Source organism: Manis javanica, chromosome 13, assembly GCF_040802235.1.
Source record: "Manis javanica isolate MJ-LG chromosome 13, MJ_LKY, whole genome shotgun sequence".
Taxonomy (NCBI): Eukaryota; Metazoa; Chordata; class Mammalia; order Pholidota; family Manidae; genus Manis; species Manis javanica.
The window spans coordinates 69,936,725-69,962,329 of record NC_133168.1 but is presented as its reverse complement, the minus strand read 5'-3'; the positions used below and the strand labels follow the sequence as shown (position 1 = coordinate 69,962,329).

The following is a 25,605-nucleotide window of genomic DNA, read 5'->3' as shown; positions in this document are numbered from 1 at the left end:
CCTCCAGGAAGATGTGCCTCTCCTCTCCTCTCTGCAGAGCCTCCCACACCCTCCATGCTGAGTGTTGGGCCATGAAGAAATGCTGTGACGGTTTAGAAACCCCAGCCACAGCAGCCTGCAGCGGAGAGTAAACCAAGCCTACATTCTCATCTGTCACGGTCTGAAGCTGTTTCACCCCGAAGCAAATGAGCAAAATCCACACAAATTTTGAAGCAACCTGCGGTTGTTGTAAAAGAATAGCAGGGATTGTATTTTCTTCATCTGCTGCTATGACTCCATCTCTCCCAACTGCTGAGCATCATTCTGCATTACTCACTTGGAACAAGACACAGAAACTGAGTGCCAGGGCATGGGGCACATTACACGCGGCAAGGCTTGAAAACATAACCACCAACAAAAAGCCAGGTTACCCCACTGCTGTCACAAGAGGGTTGAAGAGAATAATCTCTCCCAAATCCTTTAAAAAAAGAAACACTTCTCTCATTTCTACATGAAAGACACCCCCCACCCACACCCATCACACTTCTAATACTAATGGCCTGGCCATAGAAAGGCTTCCATTAGATGATTAAACCTTGTAAGTCTATCAAATTTCCATCCTAAACATGTTGTTTATGTGTTGCTAAGAGCAACCATTTATGAATAGGTTGTACTTAAGGATAAGAGGGGCATATGGTAACTTTATGGGGTGACCTACTGTGCTGCCCCCTAGAGTTGTGCAGTGTGCAACCTGTGAGGCTGCCTGTGGCAGCCCTGATTATATTTATGTCAGAATATACTCTTTACTTGTGTATTGTATATTGTATGTATTATAAAAGTAATATGTGTATTACATATTCTATATAAATTAGTTCCTTCTATTGCATGGCCATGTAAATCTTATTGGGTAATCAATCTTATTCACCAAGTTTGGTTATTCTAAACCAACATCAATAAGTGAATTATGTTTAGTGTCTAAGTGTTATAATCTCTTTTCCTTTTAATCTTTGAGTGTAGATCTCCTTAAAGGCAGACTGAGTTTCACTTTAGTCAATGGTGATCTCTGATTTTCCCTCCTCACTATCCATGGGTCACCAAAAGTACAGGCTGGATTCTAATTATACCCTATAAATTTCTCTCAAGTCTCCACCCTCCCAAGCCTTCAAATATCTCCTCTGGACCATTACAGTAGTTTTCTAATTGGTCCTCCAACTTCCAGTTTCTCCCAAACCAGTCTGTCTGTCACATTATAGCTAGAATGAAATTCTGAAACACGGGTAAACTCCTCTGTTTAGGAACATCTAATGGTTCTATGTTCCCCAAGAAATAAAATCCAAGCAAAACACTGTGGTATATGAGCAGTTTATGGTCCAATCAGCTCCTCAGTGTGGGCTAAAATGACGACTAGTACTAACCAAAATCCATTCATACATCGTTCAGTGAAAATCCATTGTGCCCACTTAAAAACACAGTGAGTTGGAGGTGTTATCTAATGCTGTGGTGGTAATCATTTTGCAATATATTAATATATCAAATCAGTATGTTATGTACCTTAAATGTACACAATGTTATGTACCAATGTGAGGTCTCAACAGGGGAGGGTGGAGGAGGAGCAATAGGGAAGGGGTGCAGCTCTCTAGGTACAAAGCTGATTCTTCAGGCTGCCCTGCACAGCAAAAGAGCCCCTGCAGCCAACTGCCATGTCTCGTGCTTCACTCGAGTTTGGTAACAAGAATCTGGGTTTCACGGAAGTGGCTTCTAAAAGTGGTTAACTTTGCCTGGGGCCAATATGTTAAGGCTACCGGAAGAAGTATGAAAGAAGAAACGGGAATCCATATTTGAAATCAAGCACCAATGATTCTCTTCTTTCCTTCCTTTTCTCTTAAATATGGGAAAACTAATTTGTTTGACTGGTAGATATAATTTTTATATATCTGAACATATTATTAAACAGCCCGTTTTTTTAAAAAGGCCATTTTGACTTAAGTGAAATTAACTTTAGAGTTATTCATTTAGTCTTTATCCCGCAAAAGAGGGTAAGAAGTGGAAACTTCCTCGATAAATTAATAATCCAGTGGCTATGTTTAGCTCCCTGATAGTACTGCCATTTCCCCCAAATGGAGACATTTCAGTACTTAGATATTTATTTCATAGGAACATTAAATAATTAATCAATTAGGCCACAACTCCTCCCTCTAGGCTAAAATTGGTGACTTTCCCACAAAAAATTACTGGGCCAAGGCCCAAACAATAGGAAAATAGACCACAGTGTTTATGTCTGCAGAGTGGCATCTGCACCTAAATGCTCCTAAATAATCACACAAAGAGGCAGGTGCACATGGACATGGACACACGCCATCCCAGTGAGCTGGGGGCCAGAATGTGGAAATTGTTGCTCCTCCCCCAGCCAAAGGCGGCAGCGGTGGAGAGCATGGTATCTTCCCCAACAACTGGGGTCCTCGCTGTGGCTCTGGGGTACCCAGGGTACTCTGCCTCCTGTTCCATGGATTCTGGGGGTAGAAGAGCTTCACATGCCTGGACTTCCTTGAAATGGCCTGATGTGACTGTAAGATGGGCCCCAGAAACCGGAGTGTCACTTGCCCTCCTTGTTGCTCTAACTCCACCTGGTGTCCTCCGGCATAAGAGCAGGCTCTCGGTGTGGGGTCTGCAGTTGGGCCAGGCTGTGCATTCTGAAGCCTTTAGGCCAACCTCAGTAAGTCAGCTCTGGGGTGTACCTCCATCTCACAGAAGAGAAAGCTGGAATTCAGAGCAGCTTACCCAAAGCCCCTCAGGATGGAAAAGCCATTCTGGGAAGCTATGAAGAAAACCAAAGATATGCTGTTAAAGCTCAAGAAAAGCACATTCCAGAGAGGCGGTTTCCTCTCTGCCCAGCCAAGGCCCACCTCAAGCAAAACTTGCTTCCTGTTTTTCTCTTGAATGAAGTAAACAGCATTGCATTTGAATTCATTATGTAAAGTTAACTTCAGAGAAACAAGCAGCACAGACTAATAAGGTCTGGTTAGGAGGGAAAAAAATGTTTGTAAACTACCAATCTGACACAGCCAAACCCCTCAGCCTTTCAAACTGAACTCAAGATGGCAATTTGGCCTGGGAGCGGCAACCCTGCACGGGGCAGGAAGAATGGGGGTAACAAGGTGCAAGTATCAGCATAAATTTCCACTGCAAAAGGCATCTAATCGCCGTTTCTGTAAACTCCCCCCTCCCGGATAAACCACTGGGTCCCCAGATTGAAGATGAGTCGTGTCTCCTCCCCAGTGTCCCCCAAGCCACACATGCCTCTCACTGTCCTCCAAACGTTTGCATACATCCTAACCTAAACCTGGGCTGCTTATAAAAGGGCTTGTGTTTGACTTTATTCTATTTAATTCCAATGCTTTCTTCCAGCTACAGTCTGTATGTAATTAAAATCATATGGTAGCAAACCTAGAATGGTATGAAAAGTCTTACCATATGTATACAATTGACTAGCTGTAGGTTTTGGCATGTCTGCAGTGCTCCCATTAAGAGGGGCGAGCCTGGCTTATTTTGGAGTATACGTTATATGTTTTGGATCAGTTCTGTTTTTTACTTCTCCTAATGCTGTCCATGACGCTTAACCCTTTGTTGACGGACACCGCGATGGGCTCCTGCATTTCCATAACCAGGATCACTGCATGCTAGCTCAAAAGCTATTTGGTGCATGGAGGAAGGCTCCTTTGAAATTCCCATTTTTGGAACCAAAACTAGCTTTTTCTGTCTTAACAGACAAAGGCTGAACAGATACTATCAAAGCCCCCAGGATCAAGTGGAGCCGAACAGAGAAAATACAAACACAGATAGAATCATCGCTTCCAAATCCTGAAGGCAGAGGCATTCCGTGAAGCTTGAAAGAAGTAATTTTAGGACAAAAAGAGGAAGCACTGTACTACTGTAGATAATAAAAATATGAAACTTATGTCCCAAGAGGCAGCAGATACAATGTAAGCAGATTCAAGGAGTTGGCATAGGTCATGCTGACAGATCAGCTTTGAAGAACATTCCTGACATTCTGAGACTGATATAGGAGAGAGGAAAGATATCTTTCCACGTTATCACACTCCCTACTCCACCCACCCTCTGGCCTTTGTCAGAGGAAGAATTCTAGTTTGGATGGGCCCCTGGTCTGACTCTGGGTTGCTCTACTCAGACTTGATATAATTCATACTTAATATAGCTGTGAAGCTGCAATTTGCTTTAAGACATTCTTCAATAGAGATTTCAGAATGAAATGAAGTCTCTCTTAACATGTGACAGGAAGAAACACATGTTCTTAATCTGTGGGTTTAAGATTGTTTTAGAATTACATCAATGAGACATATCCTCAAAAGAGGAATCAGGCCATCAACCCTCAACCATGAGAATAGTGAAAGCAATGAAAGTTGAGACTACTTTCCGGTTGAACGTCTTACAACAAATCAATTGTTAAAATTCTTTGAGAACGGACTGTCATTTGGAGCTTTAAAACAGTCGGAGCTTTGGATTCCAGCAGGAGGAGGTTTGTTGCAGAAGGCAGGAGTTCTGCTCAGCTGCTCTGAGGAGGGAGGGAAGGCAGAGGTCCCAACAAGCCCCAGAAACATCCTCGACTCCAGCTCCCAAACCAGAACTCCAATCCTGGGTCTCAGCACCAAATACGAAGCTACAGAACGCTCAGACTAGGTAACTGCCCAGCGAACCTGAAAAACCCATCCTGCAGAACAGGAAGGTATGGTGAAGTGTTTAAAGATAGTTTTGGAGATGAAATATAACAATAAATACAAATATAATAAATACGAATAAGCTGTATTTACAGCTTGGGTGCATGGTAAATAATGGAAAACATGGGAGCTGGCCAATCAAGTGAAAGAGCAAATAGAAAAAAATGAAAGCAGGAAGATGCTATCGTAGGAATAATGGTCCAAAATTTGGGAAGAGAAAAACAGGTGATAAGAAGCCTTAATTAAGTGGAAAGAAGACTTCCAGATTGCAGATAAGGCTGGTAACTAAGGATTGTCTGCCAACCTCTCTGCCATCCTCCAAACCTCTCACCTGTATCAGCCCATCACCTGGTTAGCCTCTCACCTGCAATGTGCTCCCTGCCGCAACGTCAGGAGGCAGGACTCCACTCCCCAGCCTGCAGACAAGGAAACTGAGGTCCAAAGAGACCCAAGGTCACAAAATTAATAACTAATGGCCTCTATGACTTGAGTCTTATGCTCTTTTTCCATTAAAATGCCATGATTCTAGACACATTAAACATTTTGAAGGAAAAAGGTGAAAAAAATTTTCACCATGTTCCCCCCTTTCCTACATCTACTGCAGCAAAATAAGTAGGCTCCAAATACTGTTTTCCCCTTGGAAGATGTAATTAAATCATGGGAAGAGAATTACCTTAGCAGGATTTATCTTATTATTTCTGAAATGATACCATACATTCCCCCTTCCTCCTGTTCATCCTCTCAGCAGTAATGAAAGTCAGGGGGAAAAGGCAGGGTCTTTTGAGAGACTGGCATGAAAAGTCCTTCCTTCATGTTCTATTTCTTTCAGTAAAGACACAATGGAAAAATGCCATATTCCATTTGGGGACCTGCCACTGGGACCAGCAAGAATTTAAGGGGCACATGAAGGCTTTCTTTGGCATCAGGTAGTTACAAATATATCTGAGGAAGCCAGATAGAAAGTACAATAGGTGTGAAACATATTGCACAAAATAAACAAATATTGCATTTATCACAACCCTGATTCTAAAAATAAAAGAATTGACTGGGAAACCCTTGTGTCTCAGGGCAGGTGGGTTGAAGATTCTATAGACTATCTGAGTACTCACTCTTATCTCCTCTCCATGGATTAGTCTTTAATGTTTATCTGACTTTCTCCTTCCCTGGGTGGGATTTTATGTCATGTGTGTTACTGATGTACATATAAAAGTCTATTGGAAACCAGCTCCCTATTTATTCAGTACATTTGAGGACTTCTCCTTGCCTAACAAAATACATTTTGATCTTGGATATTTCCTCCCAACCACTAAATATGTACAGTTTCTTTAATTTGATTTTTGGGGGCAACTTAAGCTCATATACCCTTATTTTGACATATTGCATAGAGTTGGATAGCAGATATTCTATTTTCTAGATCCTCTTAAGTAGAAAAAAGAATAAGGCTTAGATTGAATGAAGAAAATATTAACTTAGAAACAAGAATTACTTCCAGACCAGTCCAGACAGAGGACCCAGTCTCCACAAACATATGTCCCTTAATTGATATAGAATCATAAGATGCTTTAACCTAAATAACCACTCTGTATTATCTTGATAGAGTATCCACAATTTTCAAATCCATTTTTTTCTGCAGACTGGGAAAACTGTTTGCCTGATCACTGCAGAAAATTGAAAAATCCCCTTCTCAGGGGAATTGGTAAGTGGCAGGGTGAAGGGCAATTGGCCTGGTGCCAGGAGAGTGAGGCCGCTCCTTGCTATGATAATCCTATTTAAGCAGCTCTAAGCACACCACCATCTGGTTTTGAAGTGGGTGACTTTAAGATAATGGGTCTTTGATTTGAAGTGTCCCTTAGCTGTACAGGTAAACCTCCAATCTCAAACTCAAGGGCTCATCAGCATAATCAAACACTGGACATGGAGAGCCCTCCAGCACCCTGACAGCCTCGTGTTCCAGTAGTGACAAAATGCTCCTTGGAGAAGGGGGCCTTGCTTTATTTGAACAGAAGCAATTTACTCTGTTCGCAAGCAACTCAGTCTGTCTAGACCACAGGGTTCATCTCAAGTATGCAAGGGAAGAGGAGATCCTCTGCAGTTCATCTGCCAAGGTAGAGACCTCAGGTTCACTCTCACAGTAATTATAATCAACCTCAAGAGGTCCTTTGGGCAACAAAGGATGCTGAGACAGCTGCTTCTTCATTAGCCAAGAAAATTAAATAGAAACTTATCATGAGCAGAGAGCATCCATTGGCTGACACCAGCTCATCCCCTCGAGGACGGCCAATCTAGATGAATGGAAATGGCTTTCTATCAAGTTGTTCTATCACTCACTGACAGAAGGATGGTAAAATCTCCAACTATGATTCTGTAGGCTCGTCTATTACGCCCTTTAATTCTGTCAATATTTTCTTCATGCATTTTAAGCTCTATTACTAGGCATATAGAGATTTATGATAGTTATGTGTTCCTGGAGAATAGCCTCTTTTATCTCTTGTGGTATTTATCATTCTGAAGTCTATTTTATCTTTTATTAATATGATCATGCCAGTTTTCTAAAGCATATTGCTCATAGGACATACCCCATTTTTTACCTTCGACCTACCTGAATGTATATTTGAAGGCAATGTATCATTTGGGTCTTTTTCTCCAGTTGAACAATTTCTGCCTTTAACTTGGAGTGTTTAGTCCACTTACATTTAATGCTAATTATTGATGTGGTTGGACTTAAATCTGCTACTCTAATTTGTTTTCCATTTGTCCCATCTGGGCTTTTTAAGTCTCTGCTTCTCTTTTCTTACCTTTTCCTGGAATAATCACATTCTTTTTAGAACTTAATTCTCATTTCACTTCTGCCTTTTTAGCTGTACCTCTCAGTATTTTTTTTCAGAAGAGCTAATATGATTTTAGAAAGAACAGAAACAAATGCCCTTGTACTCTCTGCCTCATGATGCCCCGTCAATACATTACACTGAGGATCCCACCCCTCACCTTCCCACCATCTCCCCACCGAAGTCCTTAACAGCAGGGAAAGGCAATTCTCCTTGCCCACTTAGGAGCCTGTCTGGAACTATGATTCCACATATTAAAAGAATCATAGAAGTTTTTCTTTAAGTTATTTTTTATCAACATTTATAGAATCTAAATCCCTGGATCTTCATGGTCTCCACCCTAAGAATTCAAATTCCTACATTTCTATTTTTCTGGCCTCATGCCTCTTCCTGAACTTTCATTCTCTGAAAAAATACACGTAATTTTTACTGAAGTGTAATTGACAGATGATATTCTATGTGTTTTCATGCGTACAACACAACACAGTGATTTGACATTTGTACACACTGTGACCTGATCAGCACAGTAAGTCTAGTTTCTGTCACCACACAGGGTTAATACTGCATTATTGACTATTATCTGCCATGCTGTACGCTGTATCCCCATGACTTATTTATTGTATAACTGGAAGTTTGTACCTTTTGATCCCTTTAACTCATTTCACTCCCCAGTCCCCCTCCCCTCTGGCAACCACCACTTTATTCTCCATGTCTCTGTAGACAATGTGCTGAAACAGTGCCAGGCCTGAGAGACCTGAATAAATCTCAGATTTGCAAGGAGCTCCCTCTTGAGGCAGCTTTTATAAAGATGTTGAAAACTGCATGTGTGAAATTGATGGTAGCTGTTCCAGCAGCAGGAGCTAATAAAATTAATCCAGAGGAGATGCTGGCTAAATTACGGACGCAAATATCTTCTTACTAGAAATAATTCTAACTCCTAAAGACAAGATAGCCTGTAGCAGAAAAATACACACCGTGCCTCAGTAAATGCTTTCCCTAAATATAAAATAATAAAAAGCTAGAAATACACCAACCACCACAAAGATAGATGTGATTTCATAGTTTTGGTGCTCTTGTCAGTTTTAGATATTGTTCCTTATCTTGAAGAAAGGCAAGCTCTCCAGAGAAAAGAGATGGTAGGCGTGGGTCTGGGTATGTCACACTGTGCGGCAGGAGACGAGTCAGAGAGACCAGGGTCTGGACATTGACTCTGCTACTTTGCAGCAATGTGGCTTTGGGGAAGTTTCTAACTTCCCCTTAAGCCACCTGCAAAATAAGGGTGGTATGAAGAGAACTAAGTATAATATAGGACACAGCCAGGCCCTCAGCACAGGGCCCTTGTATCTCATCTGTAAGACTCTTCGGTGAGGGCAGGACTCCATTTTTTAAAACTTTCCAGGATGCTTCTTGCATTCTGATTATTGCACACTTCTTACTTTAGCTAAGAAAAAACTTGCTCTAGGTCTTTCACCATCATTTGAGACATGATGTGCTAAATTAAAACATTAACAACAAACCTCTTTAAGACAGTCTGCCCTTGAAAATTGAACAAACACGTCAGTTTGGTGGAAGAGTCAGTTAAACCCCTTGCCTGATTTTCATGGTTCAGCTAAACAAACTGGCATTGTGCTGGGTCTCCTCCTTAAACTGGGGTGAGGCTGCCTGCTGACATGATGCTAGAAGAGTGGAAGGAGCATATCTCTTTGGGGTTTGGGATGTTGTTCCAAATTCCCTCTAACTCCCAGCCTGGCATTGGAGAGAGGTGACATATACTCTTGGTAAGCATCGCCATCAATGGCACACTGTTGAGAACTTCAGCTCTAGGTCTCCTGTTTGCTTTTGTTTGTTTGTTTACTTGTTTTAAGTCTCCACCTCTGTCCACATAGTCAAAGCGCTACCAAAGCTGGGAAACACGCAGGGAATTCCGTAAGATCTGAACAGTCTTGGAGAAACAAGAACAAAAGGGAGGTGGAGGGATAATGAGCAGTTTCCAACAGATTAAAGGTGGGTGTAGAGGAAACAGCCACGTAGGAGAACTGAGGTAAGGGTAAGAGTGGAGAAAGACCGTGCACAAGACAAGACGCAGAGTCAGGAGTGGTCTGCAAGGCCCCAGGGAACGGGGGAGCTCTGCACACAGCCTGGGCACATCCTCAGGCCAGGCTCCACAACCAGAGAGGTGCCAGCCGGGGACAGCAGGGCACGCCGAGCCTTAGGACAAACACCAAACGTTATCCCAGAGCCTCCATTTTATTTAAAGACTGAGTGGAGCTGTTAGGCAAAAGCCATATAGTTTGATATAGTACAAACCATGACTTGTGCATGAACACAAGCCTCTATTTCAAAATAGAGAACAAAGTTTGCACACATTTTTATGATCACGCGATTTTGATAAAACAAGGTATTTTAACTGACCGCTGCTGTGCCTTTGGCCCCCAGAGGTTGGGGATTTCCTTTTCCTCCTTTGCCATCAAGTGTAGGTGAATGGGGGGGAAAAAGAGGCTTTAGGAAAATGCACTCATCCCAGGAATGGCTCTGTGAAACCTCTTTCAGGCTCACCTTGTTAACAATTCAGTGTCTCTGACATGCAAGTCTTTCCTTGGGGAATGGGTGTGCCTGGAGGACATGCAGAACTTTCCAGAAGGCTCCAGATGTTGCCCCAAGTCAGTGAGCAGAGCTCCGGATGTTTCTGGGCAGGCCACTGTCCCTCCTGCCTAGCCTGGTTCCCCAGGCTTTAACGCTGAAAGACTGCAAGGCATGCCAGGGTGGGCAGGGTGGAGGGGAGCAGCCCACCCAGGGACAGGTGGCCTTTCTTTCCTATTAAAGGGTGAGCTTCCACAGGGGACAGTCTGTGTACTTTCCCACCTTCCTCTTGGGACTTAGAAAGGCCTGGGAAGGTCCCAAAAGTGAAAACAGAAGCCATGTATCGCATTTCCTAATGGCTTCACCATGACATCATTTCAAATCTTGATATGCCCTGGATGGATAACTTAAAAGGGAAGGTGGTAAGTGGAAAGCTTTTAAAATCAGGCACATGCTACTTAAAAGCTCTCAATGTTGGCCTTTGTTTCTGCAACATTGTGTCCACTGTAAGCTGTTCCATTAGGGCTGCTTCTGAGACTTGAGGAAACGTTTGTGGTCTCATGAGAAGGGATGGTATTGTGTGTATGTGTGTGCGTGTTAAAAGGGGTAAATAGTCTACAGTTCAAAAGTACCTACAGAGAAATCTCAAGTTTTGTTTTTAAAAACACTAGCTTTCAATAATTACATCTCACATCCTATGAAATAGGAAATATAATTATCCCCATTTTCTGATAAGAAGACAGCCTCTGCTGATTACTGCTCGTGTCATTCCTGATGCTGTCTGGCTTATTCCGGTCAGACACCTGTTTAAAGTCCGGGGAAATCTAGTTTGAGTAAAGATCTCAGATCAAGTTCCCCAGTCAATTTATAAGCTGTGAAAAGCATGTTTTATAATGAGGGCATATGTTGGTGCAGAAAGAATCTGGGGTCACAGAAAATATTTGGTCCCCAGTTCTCATCTGTTCCTATCATGCGGTGATCTGGTGGCCTGGCCAAACGGACGACACGCAGAAGCCGAGGGCACCAGGCGGGCTGCAGAACAGCAGCAGGGCCGCGACTGCCCCATGGAGGCTGAACACAACGTGGAGCATCTGGTGCCTGAGGGTCTCGGGGGTGGGCTGGGCACCATCCCCCAATGCTGCCGGAGCTGCTGCAGCCAACAGTCAAATCTAGAAGCTCCCAGCCCGTGCCTTGAGCCCGCAGGACGCATGAGCCTCCTGGGGCCACCCAATGGCTGACATGTCCCACCTGCAGGTTTTCAGGGTAGAAACCCACCCTCTCCTCACACTGCTTTGCAGTTTTCCCTTGGTGATCCTCACAGGACATACAGCATCTGTAGGGTCTCCCCAGCCATGCTCAGCCTGCCTTATCCTGCCCTTTCCTGTCTGTCTGTCTGTCCTGGGTCCTACGGGGATCTGGCCGCTTCCTAGGGAAACAGCGGCTCCCGTTGCCTTCCATCTCAGAGCTCCTGCGCTGTGCATGGCTCTCTCTCCACGCCTCCTTGGACGAGCCCTGACAAGGGCTCCAATCTTCACCTCCCACCTATGTCACCCTGAGACCCCTCCCTCTCATGCCCCTGGCTCTTCAAGACCCATCAGGCCACTGCCAGGCCCCTCCTCTGACTACTTGCTCCACGAGGAATATGGCGCCTCATCTCTCCCGTCGGAAACCCGGGAGCTGACTTTGACTCTTCCCTCCCGACAGCCCCACACCTGACCCACTGGAAGGGCGACTGCGGTTCTCTGCCAAACCAGTGCCCTCGGCTGTCCTCTCCACCTCTCCGATTTTGGCACTGTCCCCTGACTAGGACCCCAGGAGGGAGGCCCCAGGCCTGGAGTCCCCACTTTATGCTCGGCCCCCTGCACGGCAGCAGATGGCATGTGATTACGACATCCTCCCACTTGGCACAGATGAGTGTGACTGGTCTCAGCCGCCACGTCACCTATTTAGGAGAGTTTTACCTTGGCAGCACTTTTTATTCTCTGTCACCCAAATTTTCTCTTCAGACTCTTGCTTTCATCATTGCACTTAATACAACTGAAATCATTTTAGCTATTTTTTGTGAGCTTCTTAGAACATACAAACATGCGTGTTGCTTGTGCATCCAAACGTATGTCCTATGTGGACAAGATACGTGTTTGTTCATGACTATTGCAGGGCTCCAATAAATATTCACTGAAGGTTGAATAAAAATCCATCATTTCATAGGAGAGCCACGATCCCGGTGACCTCTGTCTGTGAGCCCACTGCTGCAAGAGGCTGCCCTCTGCGGAGGTCAGTCCCCCCACTCACCCTCTTTCTTTCTTTAGGGGCCTCGTTTTAGTGAGAAACCATCTGGCATTTAACCCAAGGAATTTCATTCTGATTTTGTGGGAACATTTATAAGCTGGTGAGTTCATTTAGATTTTTACTGAAGTCGTCTGGGGGACTGGCACTCTCACTGAGTCACGTCCTGCAAATTTGAGGAGCCTGCCCTGCACATGGTCCCCAGGCCACAATAAACGTATGGACAAGGAGGGGCCAGGTCTGGCTTGGGAGGTGGGCTCTCGATCACTTTAATAACACTGAGTTGTTACTAGAAACTGCACCAGTCTTCCCCACACCAGCACATTGTTTCTCTAAAGATGGTGGAACTTCTTAAATCAAAGTTGGCAGGAGGCAACTGCAGGATGGCCCAGTGAGCGGGACAGGAAAACGTCCCAGGCTGGCAGCTGCCTCTACTGCCAACTCCCATTAACCCAGGACTGTGACAGAGGCCGTTTACATCCCCCTCGCTCTCACTACTCGATTTCTACACAGTTCTCTGCATACAAGGATAAATAGATACAAGAAGAAAATAGGGAATTTAAATCTGTAACTCTTTTTTTATGTGACTAAAAGCAGGGTTTTCATTCAACCTTCTCCGAGGATCAGAAATACATCCTCTTCCTCAGTGCCTGACAGGCTAACAGGCTTTGTTGGGTGAAAATGGAGGCATGACCCCGAAATTCCAGGGGAGACAGTGTATCTGCTGCTCAGGTACATGCACCAAATGCCCACTCACTTCCTCACAGCTCTCTGCAGAAATGGCAGCGACATAGAGACATTGCCTTTGCTCGACATTGCATGTAAACATTCTGATGGTTGCTTCAAAAGCGAGCAGTTATTTCTCCCACCATCAGTCAGTCTTGTCACAGTCTTGGAAACATATGGCTGGGATCAGTCTGGCTTGAAAGAAAAGATCGTGACTACCTCTTGGCTGGCATGTTCCTAAGATATTCAGACAATGGCTTGAAACAGTCCCTCCTGATTCCCTAAAGGCTTGTCCTCGAGAGGCCCTGATGGGGCCTGGTGTGCCTGTGCAATCGGGTCCCCCTTCCCACCCTGCTGAAGCTGGGGGCCCTCGTAAGCTAGGCAGCACCTGTCCCTTCTGTCCAATGCCCCTGCGATGGACCCAGAGGCTTCCAAAGTCATAACAGTAAGGTACCTTAAGCTCCCATGCCAGCCTTCATCCCAGCCCCTCAAAGCTCCTACATGTAAGTGCAAATTTAAAAACCTTCAAAGGGGAGATTAATGTTGTTGGTTCTGCCCCAAAGATTCCCAGTCAAGTGGGGCAGGGACAGGGTACCGGAGGCTGTCAGTTAGAAAGAGGCAGTTTGTCACTTGCCTTCCCACTTTTGTCACACAGTGTATGTTGCTTAAATATTCGAGCTACATGTTAGACACCTTGCACCACTGAAATCCAGACCTGCTATTTAAAAAAAAAAAAAGATTATCCTTGATTCTTACTTCTTTCTAATGTTACTCTCATTATTGTAAAAATGGAATTTGAAAGCAACGATGAGAAAATTCAGGGAAATAGATTTGATAAAAAGAAATTCATTTCCTGAGACTCTGATAAGACATTTTCCTCCACTGGAAAGCTTTCTCCACTGCAGCCCTTTTCTAGTTCAATTACCGTCAATAATTCACTTCTTCATCAAATACTTATCTAGTCCCTACCGGGTGTAAAGAGCACTGTGTGGAAAACAAAGATGAGACTCGTATTTTGTCCTTACGAGTTCCACAGTCTGTTCAAGGGGAGAAGCCATAGAGGGACTGGGGAAATGAGGACCTTCTGGCCACAGACACAGCCAGGAGCAGCCACCCTTCAGGCACCCCCTCACTGCATTCTCACCACCGCAATCACTGACCAACATCTTTTGTTGTAGGCCGAGAGCTTCACGTGGATCAAACTTATTTATCTCCATTTCAGAGATGTGAAAACAGGCTTGCAGAGGTTAAATCACCTGATCATGGCCACAGAGCTAGTCAGTGGTAGCGATGGGAATGAGAACACATCTGGATGACTCCAAAGCCAGGAGAACCCTTACTAACCCACTCAGAAACATGCAAGGTGCCAACAGCCGTCTCAGAAATGCATGTGACTCATATGGTATCACTGCCTCCAGCTCAGCTCAGCAGCTGCACCTCTAAATGATGCATTTAAGATGTTCTGGGGACAATGGAAAGAAAACCGACATACCAAAATCATGGAAACTGACTCGATCATGTCAAATGGCAGACTTCACTCATTTTTCCATTAATTTTTTCAATTAATCAGCCATGGCTTACTTCCTAAATCCTTCTGATCTCTACTCAGACAAGTGTCACTTCATCAATGACTTTGACCCATGAAGTACTGACCATGGCCTCCCCAACCCCTTTTCCATTCTACCCTCCTTCCGCTGCTTCATTCACCTGGTAGCACCTATAACCACCTGAGACATCATATTAATGTCACTGTCCATCCTTCCCACTAGACTAAAAGCTCCCTGAAATCAGGGACTTTGTTCCGTACATTGTATTTCTGGTACTAGACACCACTTTGCTTTGTCCATATTAGATGCGACCTATTAAATGAATGGATATATTTGTTGAAATCTTAAAATGAAACAAATGCTACCCTACAGGCTCAGAAGACATAGTGACAAGTATGACCTTCCTGTCCCTTGGTGCTCAGACCATCAGTTCCTATAACATCTGTGCAGGGCCTCTGCCCTCTCCCCTTGAGTGAGTTACTATTCCCTGCTATTGCTCTGTAATCCCATCCACTCCTGTCCATAGTCAAAGCTCAGCTCAAATGCCAGCTCTGCCACACATCTGTCTCCATTCCGCCTCTGTCTTCTCTCTGTGACACATCACTTTCTTGATCCTCTATCAAATCGCTGATTCCACTGTGCCCTGGAGTTTTGTCAGTCCTCCCAGCTATCCGCAGCACAAGATCTCTGTGCCTAATTCAACTTTTTATTCTCTTACACAGCAAGCAGAGTTCTTTGCTTAGAGGGAACTTAACACATGTTCCTAGACAGAATGAGATACAGAGAGAGCACGTGGTACCAGCTTCCATGGGGGACAGGTCAGTGAGCCAAGCTTTGAGAAACAGGCAGAATGCTCCTAGTGGAACATTCACAGTCTGAAGAAATAGTTACTTAACCAACCATTTTTAAATCTTATCTTTTTTTCTAGAAACTTTCAAAATGATCAGTCAATGTGGCCTAAGGGGGAAAACAGTATTTTTTATGTGATTAAGAGTCCAGATTACAAATCAAAAGCTGAACTGACATTCTAAGACTCCTGGCATTTATTTAAGCTAAGATACCAAATGATGGGAGTATATTTAAGACTAAATATCAAATACTCTCTGATTAAACCAAAATTCCCTTGATGTCGGCACTAACCGCCTGACACAACAGTAGCTGCAAAGGATTGAATGCATGCTTTGCGCTGTGCGCTTGCCAGACAGCTCAGCGCTTATGGCTCTCCAGGAACCATGTGGAGGGTGTGTTCCTTCCATCACTGCCTCGTAGGACTGTCCAAGTGGTAAAAGAGACACTCCTATGAATAGGGAGAGCTCTGTAAACTGGCACTCTTCCATTGGTGTAAGGGATGATGATGTTGGTGGTGACAAATTTACTATGACTAGGGACACATGTGGTTCACTGAGGAAGTGCCACATCCATGCAGCTGAAACTAAGTCTGTAAGTCACTCACACAATTTATTTCTCTGATTTGGACTTTCAAACTGAGCGCTAGTAGGATCATTTGAAGCAACTAAAGACAATAATGAATAATGCTAGATTCCGTTGTAATGTAGGGTGTCAAAGAGATGCTCAGATTGTTTTCAAATGGCTTAAGCACACAAGAGGTCTGGCAGGTGCTAGAGAGAAATTTTGAAGAGCAGGCCACAAAGATACCCCTGAAACCAAAGTGTGAGATGTGCTCTGCAGGAAAGCAGCTCAGTGCGCTGAGATGATGTGCAGGGAGGAGCCGACCCAGAAGGAGGAGCGCAGGCAGCGCCCCAGGAGGGAGTTACACTGGAGCTGAGATCTGAAGAATGAGTAGGAGTTGGCCCAGCAGAGGGGGGCGGGGGTGGGGACCTTAGAGAAAGGCGTGAGACATGAAAAAAATATACTGTCCCCAAGATATGGAAGGAAAACTGCAAAGGTGAAATCACTGTTTAACAAAATGCAAATAAAACAAAACCCAATGTCAACTTTATTGTTGGGATTTAGAAGTCATAAATATTTTACTGTATTTTTTTAATACTATTAGAGTACTCTATAAAAGTTCGGAAGACCTTGGTTTGTAAGACTTCTCAAGCACACAGAAGTTTGCTGAAAAGTCATGCGCACTCAAAGGAGTCACTTGTGGTCAAAGAATATCAAATGCTGAAATACGAAAACCTTTAAAATATTTTTGCACCAAAAGATATTGACTGAGGCAGGTGAGTGCATTTTAATATGTTTGTATGGCACGAACTGGGAGCCTTGAAAATAAAAAGATGGGCCCCTAACACCTCACAAAGCACTCTTGGCCTGGCACCTTCACAGGACCGAGAGAAGAGCAGTGCGGCCTGGGTTCCGAGCCAAGAGCTGTGGGGAAGGGAAGGCTGGAGGGGTGGGCGGGGCCAGATCGTTGCAGGTCTGTGCAGTCACGTTAAGGGTCTGGGTTTTATTCTTAAAAGTAATGGGAACAGGTATGTGTGGGGTGTGAGGTGGGGGAGGTTTCTCCGTGTGTGATGTTTCTGTGTTTGCACAATTGATTTACATCTTGGAATGATCACTCTGTGGTGTGGAAAGGAAGTTGAAGGAGGTGAGCATGGAGGCAGGAGGTCCATTAGGAAGGTACCATCATAATTCAGGCAAGAGATGAAATAATTCAGGTAAGAGACAATGGTGTTTGGATCATGAAACATGATGGAGACCAGGAGGAAAACACAGATTTAGGATCTCTTGGTCTTTCACAGGTTAACTTCTTGGTCCTGAGCTTGGACCCTTACATGGAATTCTGTTCCATAGCCAAGAGTGTCTGAGCATTCAAGTGACATTTTAGAGTATTTCATATTCTACCCAGAGCTGGCATGCAGCACTGGCAGAACCCAAGGAAGATACAGAAAAATACATTAGGACATAGTTCAGGTTTGAGTTCATGGTGTGTAGGGGGTTGAATGTGGCCCAAAGAGAGATGTCCACTTCCTAACCTCTGAAACCTGTGAATGTGATCTTATTTGGAAAAAGGGTCTTTGCAGGTATACTTAAGTATATGTAGAGAGGATTATCCTGGAATACCTGGGAGATCCTAATTCTAATGACAAGTGTCCTCATAAGAGAGGGAAGGGGAGGACAGGAGGCGGCCTGTGCAGACAGAGGAAGCCCTGCAGCTAACACACGGCACAGGCAGAGCAGGACATGGAAAGGGGTGCTCCCAGAGGGCCCCTTATCTTTGCTTAGTCCTCGCACACCAGAGGCCCCCCTAATGTAAGCCTGGGCACTGGGGCCCTGAGATTCCCAGCCCTGCCTTGGAGAAGACACTCTGTGGCCCTCTGAAGCCCAGTTCATGCTACTAGGGAGCGTGGTAGGAAGTGCGAGGACTTAGAAGGAGGTGAATAGAGCCTATCTGGAGGGAGAACCTGAGTGGGCAGCGGCAGGGAGCGGAGAGGATGCGGGGAGGCTGAGGACACCGGCAAAGCCCTGGGTAAGCTTGAAGGGCATCTCCTGGACAAGCCTGAAAACGAATGCCCTTAACCTCCTCATCTTCCCAATACCTCCTCCTCCATCTCACCACCCCTTCAAACCCTGGGCATAGGTGAGTGGGGTCCCTGCTCCTCAGTTTCCTTGTCCTTCCAGGCTGGGGGGAGTGTGGAAATGGCTGGACTCCTGGTCTCTCCTGGGACCGCTGAGCACACTTGTGCAAGTTGCATACTGCCCAAGAGCACCTGTGAGGGGGTGAGTGGGTACTGCTACCCAGCTGTGCTCCTCTCACTAAGCGGGGCACCCCAGGGCACAGGTGCCCCTTTGGTAATTCACACAGAGGCGCACGCAGGCTGTACTGGCAGCAGTCCTGCTGTCTCTGGGCTCGGCCTGGTCATGGTCCCCAGCACCACACCCCCATGGTCTCCAGCAGTGGGAAATTCTCTGCCTCTACAGGGAAACCGTGCCCTGAATCAGTCTGTCTCTCCCTTCTCCTCCCTTCCATGTCCCCACATGACACGTGACCCCATTTCCTGTCACAGTCAGCCTCTTGTGCCAACATTGCTAGAGCAGCTATGAAACTTTCCACTCCTGTGGAAATACTACTTCCTGGAGTGCAAACTTCCTCAAAATAAAAAATAAATGCATGTCAAAGACACTGTCTAGGCTTTGCCACATGAAGGGATTGGCCAGAGCAGTTTACCTAGAAAGCTTGCTAATAGCTGTTTTGGAAAAATACAGATTAGTCCCCTTTTACTCAGTAAATGTCTGTGCTTGTGCTTGGAATCATTTATAGCAAAAACGTATTCTACCCTTACTTAGGTAATTAAAACACAAGTCAAGAAAAGTTTGCGGTTAGTCTCCTAACCTAGTAGCTAAGGTAAAAGGCAAATGAAAAGCGATCCTTCACGATCTTTAATTTTCATCAGAGATTTATAACTTGAATGATCAGGCCTGATTCCTTCTTAGCACAGTTAATAATGTTAACTATAAAGTGACAATACATTTTCACAATGTAGATGACATCCAACACAATGAACAGGAGGGATCTATTAGATGCAGAATCTACTTTCAATCATTTTCTCATTTACACCTCAAAACAATCCCAGGACGTGGGCAAAGTTGTCCCCATCCCTCAGGTAGGAAATGTAGGCTTAGAAGAAGGTAAGGTTAAATGCTTGCATGTGGCGGAGCTAAGATTTTAAATCAAAGCACAGTTGATTCCTGAACTGCTAACCCCAGACTGTGCCCTCACCTGAAGGCTGGGGTCCCTCCAAAGCCTTCCCCATGAGATGCTCTTGGCGGGTGCCACAGACGCCTCCCGCCGACACCTCAGACCCCAGCTGAGCCCTGCGTGCTTACGTTTTCTAATTATTAAAGTGGTCCTCTTGCTGTCAAGGTTTAATACAGTCCCACAGAAAGTTGGATGCCTTCATCCTGCCCAACCTCTGTGTGGCCAGTGAGCCCACATGAAAATTCAATTACGTGGAAGAAAACACAAACCATCCTTCTTCCTTTAGGCCTTTGTCTACTACTACAGACAAGTGTCCTCCCATATTCACAAACTGGAAACCCAGGCGCCGCTGTGCTGGTATTCAGAGGCCTTTGGGAGGTGGTTTGGGTACAGCCCTATGGGGAGAGCTGCCACCTCCCTCCCACAACATGGGGCCACACGAGAAGAGGCCCTCTCCAGACACCCCACCTCCTGGTGCCTTGACCTCGGACTTGCCAGCCTCCAGAACCGCAAGACACACGGGTCTGCGGTGTTGTTACAGTGGGCCTGAGACCCCTACACACCAGAGGCCCGAGTTCCTTTAGGCCTGCCTGGACTCCTGTAGGGACTCTGAGCTGATTCCTCACTGCAGGGTGAAATCAGGAAAATTTTCAGCAGCTACAACAGCTCTGCCTTCTCCCTCGTGCCTTCAGGAGACTTGCATCCTTAGAGGCAAATGGACACCACGTTCTGCAGCACATCAGCGCTATCTGACTTGGGCTGTGATAATGGGCAATTAGCTGATCCTGTGGCTTACACAGTCCTGACCCACCATTGGTGCTTAAGACTCGCTCTGAACTGGTGGGGCGGGGGTGGAGAACGGTGTGGCCACCTTAGTTCCAGTCCCTTTGAGCTCCTACCTGCCTATTAGGCCTTGAGTAGTTTCCTCATTAATAAAATGAGCCCTTAAGTATTGGAGGGTTACCAATCTCTTTGCAAATCTTATGAAAAGCCATGACTTCATCAAAGAAACAGTTCCCTGTGCCTAAGATGCTGCATGTCATTTCAGCATGTTCACAGTTAAGATCCCCCGGGTTCAGGCGATTGTTCGGATTCCTTTCAGCTCTGACATTCTATCCTTCCTTGATTCTACCACAGGGGAAAGCAGGACCAGCCTCCCCTTCTCCACCTCTACAAAAGCCTACTCCCCCAGGGCCACACGAGGCAAAAGAGAGATTTTCTGCCCTCCCCCAAGTCCGCATGCAGGAATCATCCCAACAGGCATTGTGTTTGTGGTTCTTTCTTTCTTTTTTAAAATGAGATTAGCTATTGTTTATTTGAGGAGTGGAAGAGAGACTTATTAGATTAAAAAATGCAATCAGGGGTCAGACTCCAAGGTGACGAGGACCAGGAGGAGACGGGCGTGGTGTGGGGAGCCCATGAAAGCACTCCCTTTCACATGAGCCCTCAGGGACAGGCCTGGTGCTGTGGTGAGGGGCCATCAGCAAAGGTGCCCAGTAACCTCACGGAGTCAAGCCGGCCTTTTCAAAACCACCTGCTGCCCCGTTCTTCTCACTGGGATTGATTTGCCAAGCAGATCCTGTTCACAAAGCCCTGGGCAGACTCGCCCCACCCTGGGAAAGCAGATGAACACAACAGCCTTATCTCTGAGTGTGAGGCTGGATAGTTCTTTCCAACAAGCTGGCAACAGGAGCAATTCAGTCATGGGGGGAAGGAAAAGCATCCCATGTGGCCGTGAGCCTGGTTGTCGCCCTACTTGTTTTCACTAAACTGACATGGCTTAATAATCCGCACTCTGTCTCCTTGTCTTTGGAACGGATTACACTTTATTTTAGCCTAGGGATAAATAATGGCAGCCACCCTTTTCTGCACCCAATGCATTACAAGCACTGTCACTATTCATGTCATATAATCCGTTTATTTTCATATACAGATGAGTAAATTGCCAGCACGATTATCTCCACTCTACAGACGAGGAAACCAGGGCTCAGAGAGGTTAAATAACCTGCCCCAAATCACACAAGTGACAGGAGGCAGAGTTAGATGCAGGCCCAAGCTTACCAAAGCTTTCCTTTTTTCCCTCTGGCCCACCACCTCCCAGACTTCTCTGCATATTAGGATCCCCTGGGGATCTTTTAAAACTCCCAACACCCAGGGTGCACCCTAGAAATCACAATCCTCGGGGAAGGGACAGTCATAGGTATATTCCTGAAGCTTCCCAAGGGATTCTAGGTGCAGGCCAGTTTGGGAATCACTGTGTTAGCGCCCGGAAGCATCTTTAGCCACAAGCATTCACCGAACAACCCAAGTGCAAATCAAGAGCTAAGAATAAAAAAGAAGCAAGCTGAAGGCTAAGCTAAGAGTAGCTGGAGAGTCACACCTGGATAAGGGAATGTTTCTCTCTGGGCAATGGAAGAACTTTGGTAAAAGAAACTTCCATGATGCAAGCATGGATGACCCCAATGGTTGCTGGTTTTTCGTGACTTGTTGTTTAAGAGATGTACTCAAATAGGCTAAACACAGCTCTTATGTTATGCGGGGTTCCTTTTTGCTCTGCTTTTGGGAGGAGAGTGACTGTTTAGTTCATGTCTCTTTAATTTAGAACCTGGTTCTTTATGCACCAGGCCCTGTGGTTGGCGCTACTCACTGCCTCCAGACTGGCATGGCGAGCCCTCTGATGGCCTTTTGCAACAGCAACTACTGGTAGGGTTACATCTAGTAGAGCATTTTTATTAGTGCATTTAAGAAATATATTTAAATCCCTTAAAAACTGGAGATTCATTGGAAAAGCAATCTTCCTACCATGCTGGGAAATAAGAGTTTATTGTGATACTATCTTGTGGAACCTCAGTTTGAAAAATGTGATGGTCCAGTTAAGCATACTGACAAATTACTGCTTTTAGTTGGACTGTAAGTAGAAGTTTAGTGGAATGGAACATTGCTGTTTATGTCTTGGCTGAAGTCCAAGAAAGGATAATTAGCAAATGATTTGGTGGTGGTCATGCTTATATTTATTCAAGTTAATACTTTGTTTTATTTTAAGTAACATACATTACTTGCCAGCATTCACTGCTAAATGGAAATGCTTGACTTCCTAAAACACACCTATATATCACAAGTCTTATATTTGTTAGGTAAATTCCTGTACTTAGATCTGTTGCAAACTTATGATGAATGAAATCCACAATTCACTAGTTTTCTACTGGTTTTATTTTCCTCTTCTGTATTTGATAGTTAAATATTTCTAAGCACAACATAACTAGTCCAAAATCACTGACTAGACCCTACCTCTATGCATTCATTCACTGTGACAGGGATCTTGGGAAACCAGCCTTGTCTGTGAACTGCTAAGATGGCCTCAGGACAATCAAACTTACTTCTGAGAAAATATAGGCTAAGAATAACTTTATATATATTCTGTCCCACTCTCTGTCTCTCTGTCTACCCCTCTTCCATTAAATATATGTTTCTTTTTTTTAAATAGGAGCAATGTCTCAAGAAACTCTGAATTCTGCTGGTTTGATAGTAGGAATCGCTCCTCATGTTCCGTTTATACTTTTCCAAAAGTTGTAAAACCAAAGTTGTGCTTGAATGTAGTTGAGTTTTCCTTCCATCTAATCACAGCTGAAACCTGTTACATCTCATGTTAAATTTAATGGTAGCTATTATGGATGGCAGTCCTTGTTTTCTTCCTAAAGTTTGGGGGATTAGAAACAGAGGGGTCCTGACTAGGATCTGATTTGAGGTATATCCAATTGGAGTACTTATTTGTTACATCTTGCTCCAGGGAACTTTGCTGATAGGCCACTGAAATCAGACAAGTCCTTGGAAATATTATGCTTTTGAGTAGGAATGGTTCAGTAATAAGATAAGTAAATATAATCTCAAGATTTCCAAAACAAATAAATAATAAACTTGCTACTGGCTAGAAAACAGCAAAAAGATAAACTATTAAGAACTGTTTCCTTTTTTCTACAGGATAAAGTTGAGCTAGAAAAAACAACTAGGCATCTTTAGGGAAACGATTGGTTAGATCTGGCTGCATGAGACTGTTTTGAGTCCATCTTCTGTTTAATATACAATACACACCTGTGTTCCTCTTTAATATGCAGATCCTAATAATGTGCACTGGCCCAGTTTTAATTCATTGCTCCACCTCTGATCTCAACACAGTACCAGACATTTAGTAAGCCCTAAATAAATACGTGTTAGATGAGTGGATATTGGTATTTGGAGACAAATGTCCAACTTTCTAATGAAAAGCCAAACTTGTGGGCTAGAATAGAGAATGTGAAGATGGGGCTTCGGTGTGGCCAGGCCCCTGGCACACAGGTGAAGGCCTCCACCTCTGTGGCTGGTGGCAGGGGGTGGGGGGCAAGGGACAGCTCTCCAGCTCTTGCTGCAAAACCCCAGGCTGGCTCTCCTGCCCTGCGGTCTCCTGGAGCTCCCCAGCCAGGCCTCATGTGGGGGAACTTTGCTTGTCTGTGACCTGCATAGATTCTGCTGCTATGGCCTCCAGACCCCTGAAATGTGTGCCCATACATGCGCTTTATCTACACAGGCAAAATAAAACGGGGACATGGATATTTCTGGCAAAAATGACTTGCTTTTCCTCAATAGCTTTTTTACTTTTTTCTGTGATGAATGAAAGGAAGGGAATGGTGTAATGACGAGGAGGGAGCTGCTCAGTGGATTATCTGCTGTGGTTCCTACCTCAGTTTGCTTGACATGTGGGGAAACTTTTAAATATTAGGGCAACTCTTCATGAGGGGTCCTTTAAGATGCTATAAATTAGGAGTTTGGCTCAGTTGTCATAATGATCTTTAAAAAATCTTTTGAATAGCAGTTGCTTCTACTCAGTACTAGTCTTCTCCTCACCCACGATCACCCAGGCAAAATTATAAAAGGTATATTCAGGTTTTTTCCCACTGTGCAAGCTGATAGTCTTAGGCATCTGAAAGACACATTTATTTCTAGAACTACGGACCCTTTGGTGGAATTTTAAATTTGAATTCATATAATGAATGATTTATTAAAAGAAAATACATGAGTACTTAAGCTTATACAATAAAGTTCAGAAAAATGTGTTTGTGTGTATATATATATATGTTCTTTTCTAGTTTATGATCTTCCTTCCTGAACGATCTATAATAATAGCCATTTGATCTCTTTGCATGTTTTTGGATTAAAAAATTACTTGTTTTTGCAAAAACACAAGACTATGTGAAAATGACCTTCATTATATTCCTATAGCCAGCCTACTGGTAAAGTCTTTTTCAATGATATTTTTAAAACGTCTTGAAAGAGATGCGTGCCTCAGAAGAAATGAGAGGTAAACATATTTCACAGATACTAAAAGGTGCAGTAAACATTGATAAAACAATAAACATGACCCAGCCTTAACACTGTGCCAGGCTCCCTCCTGCAGCTGCCAGTAACATCTAACCAGTCCTCTGGGGGAAAGCCCAGCCATAGAAGTGATAGGAGCTGAATGCCAGCCACAACAGTGTGAAATACCCCCCAATTTTGGCAAATGGATGAAGAAATAATAGATCCAGGAAAATTACTAATAATGAATGGAAAAAAACTTTCTTCTAAAGCATCAAACTCAACCACTTTCTTAACTGCTTATACTCTTAAATCATTTATAACACAAACTGCTTTGGATAAAAGTGATGGTCTGTATGCAATTCCTAGGTGGAGATCATTCTGCAGCAGATGTTTGGGGCTTTTTTTTTTCCTCTCTGAAGAATTTTTAACCACAAAGAAATTGCTTTAGACCACCAATTCATTTGTGAGATCTCGGTATTAGACTTCGAGTGAGAGGCCAGCATTTACTTAGAGAACCACACAATCCACATCAAGGATTCTTTCTGATTGTGTAAATGCCAAATAGCTTCAGTTTTGTCAAAGTCACCTAACACTGTTTTTAAAACCAGCTCAAGATGTTTGTTTTGAAAGCTTTCCTTTGCCACCGGCTGAAGGCAGGGATGGAGTGTGGACTGTTAAATATTCATGCTGATTGACAAAGTAGGCATGTCCAGATGCTTAGGCGGAGGGTGGCAGAGGCTTCAGAAAAAGGAAGTTCATCCAGGGAACAAACGCATCAACCTCTGCCCTGATTATGGTGCCTTGGGATTTTAAAAAAGATGATTCTTCTAGTATATGAGGCCTGGTTGTACACCTGATGGTTGGAAAGTCACTTCCAGCTAAGTGCAAGGACTGCATAAGAATTCAGTTCTGAAGGAATGATCATATTTTTT

At 44.4% G+C, this 25,605-nt stretch overlaps 2 protein-coding genes across 4 annotated transcripts in view; both read right to left on the bottom strand.

The window, feature by feature from the left end:
* SCAF8 (SR-related CTD associated factor 8) overlaps positions 1-25,605 on the bottom strand; it is a 187,847-nt gene that overhangs the window by 22,953 nt on the left and 139,289 nt on the right. The gene's annotated exons all lie outside the window — the stretch shown is intronic.
* The window catches only part of TIAM2 (TIAM Rac1 associated GEF 2), a 279,674-nt gene that overhangs the window by 235,956 nt on the left and 18,113 nt on the right, over positions 1-25,605 (bottom strand). The gene's annotated exons all lie outside the window — the stretch shown is intronic.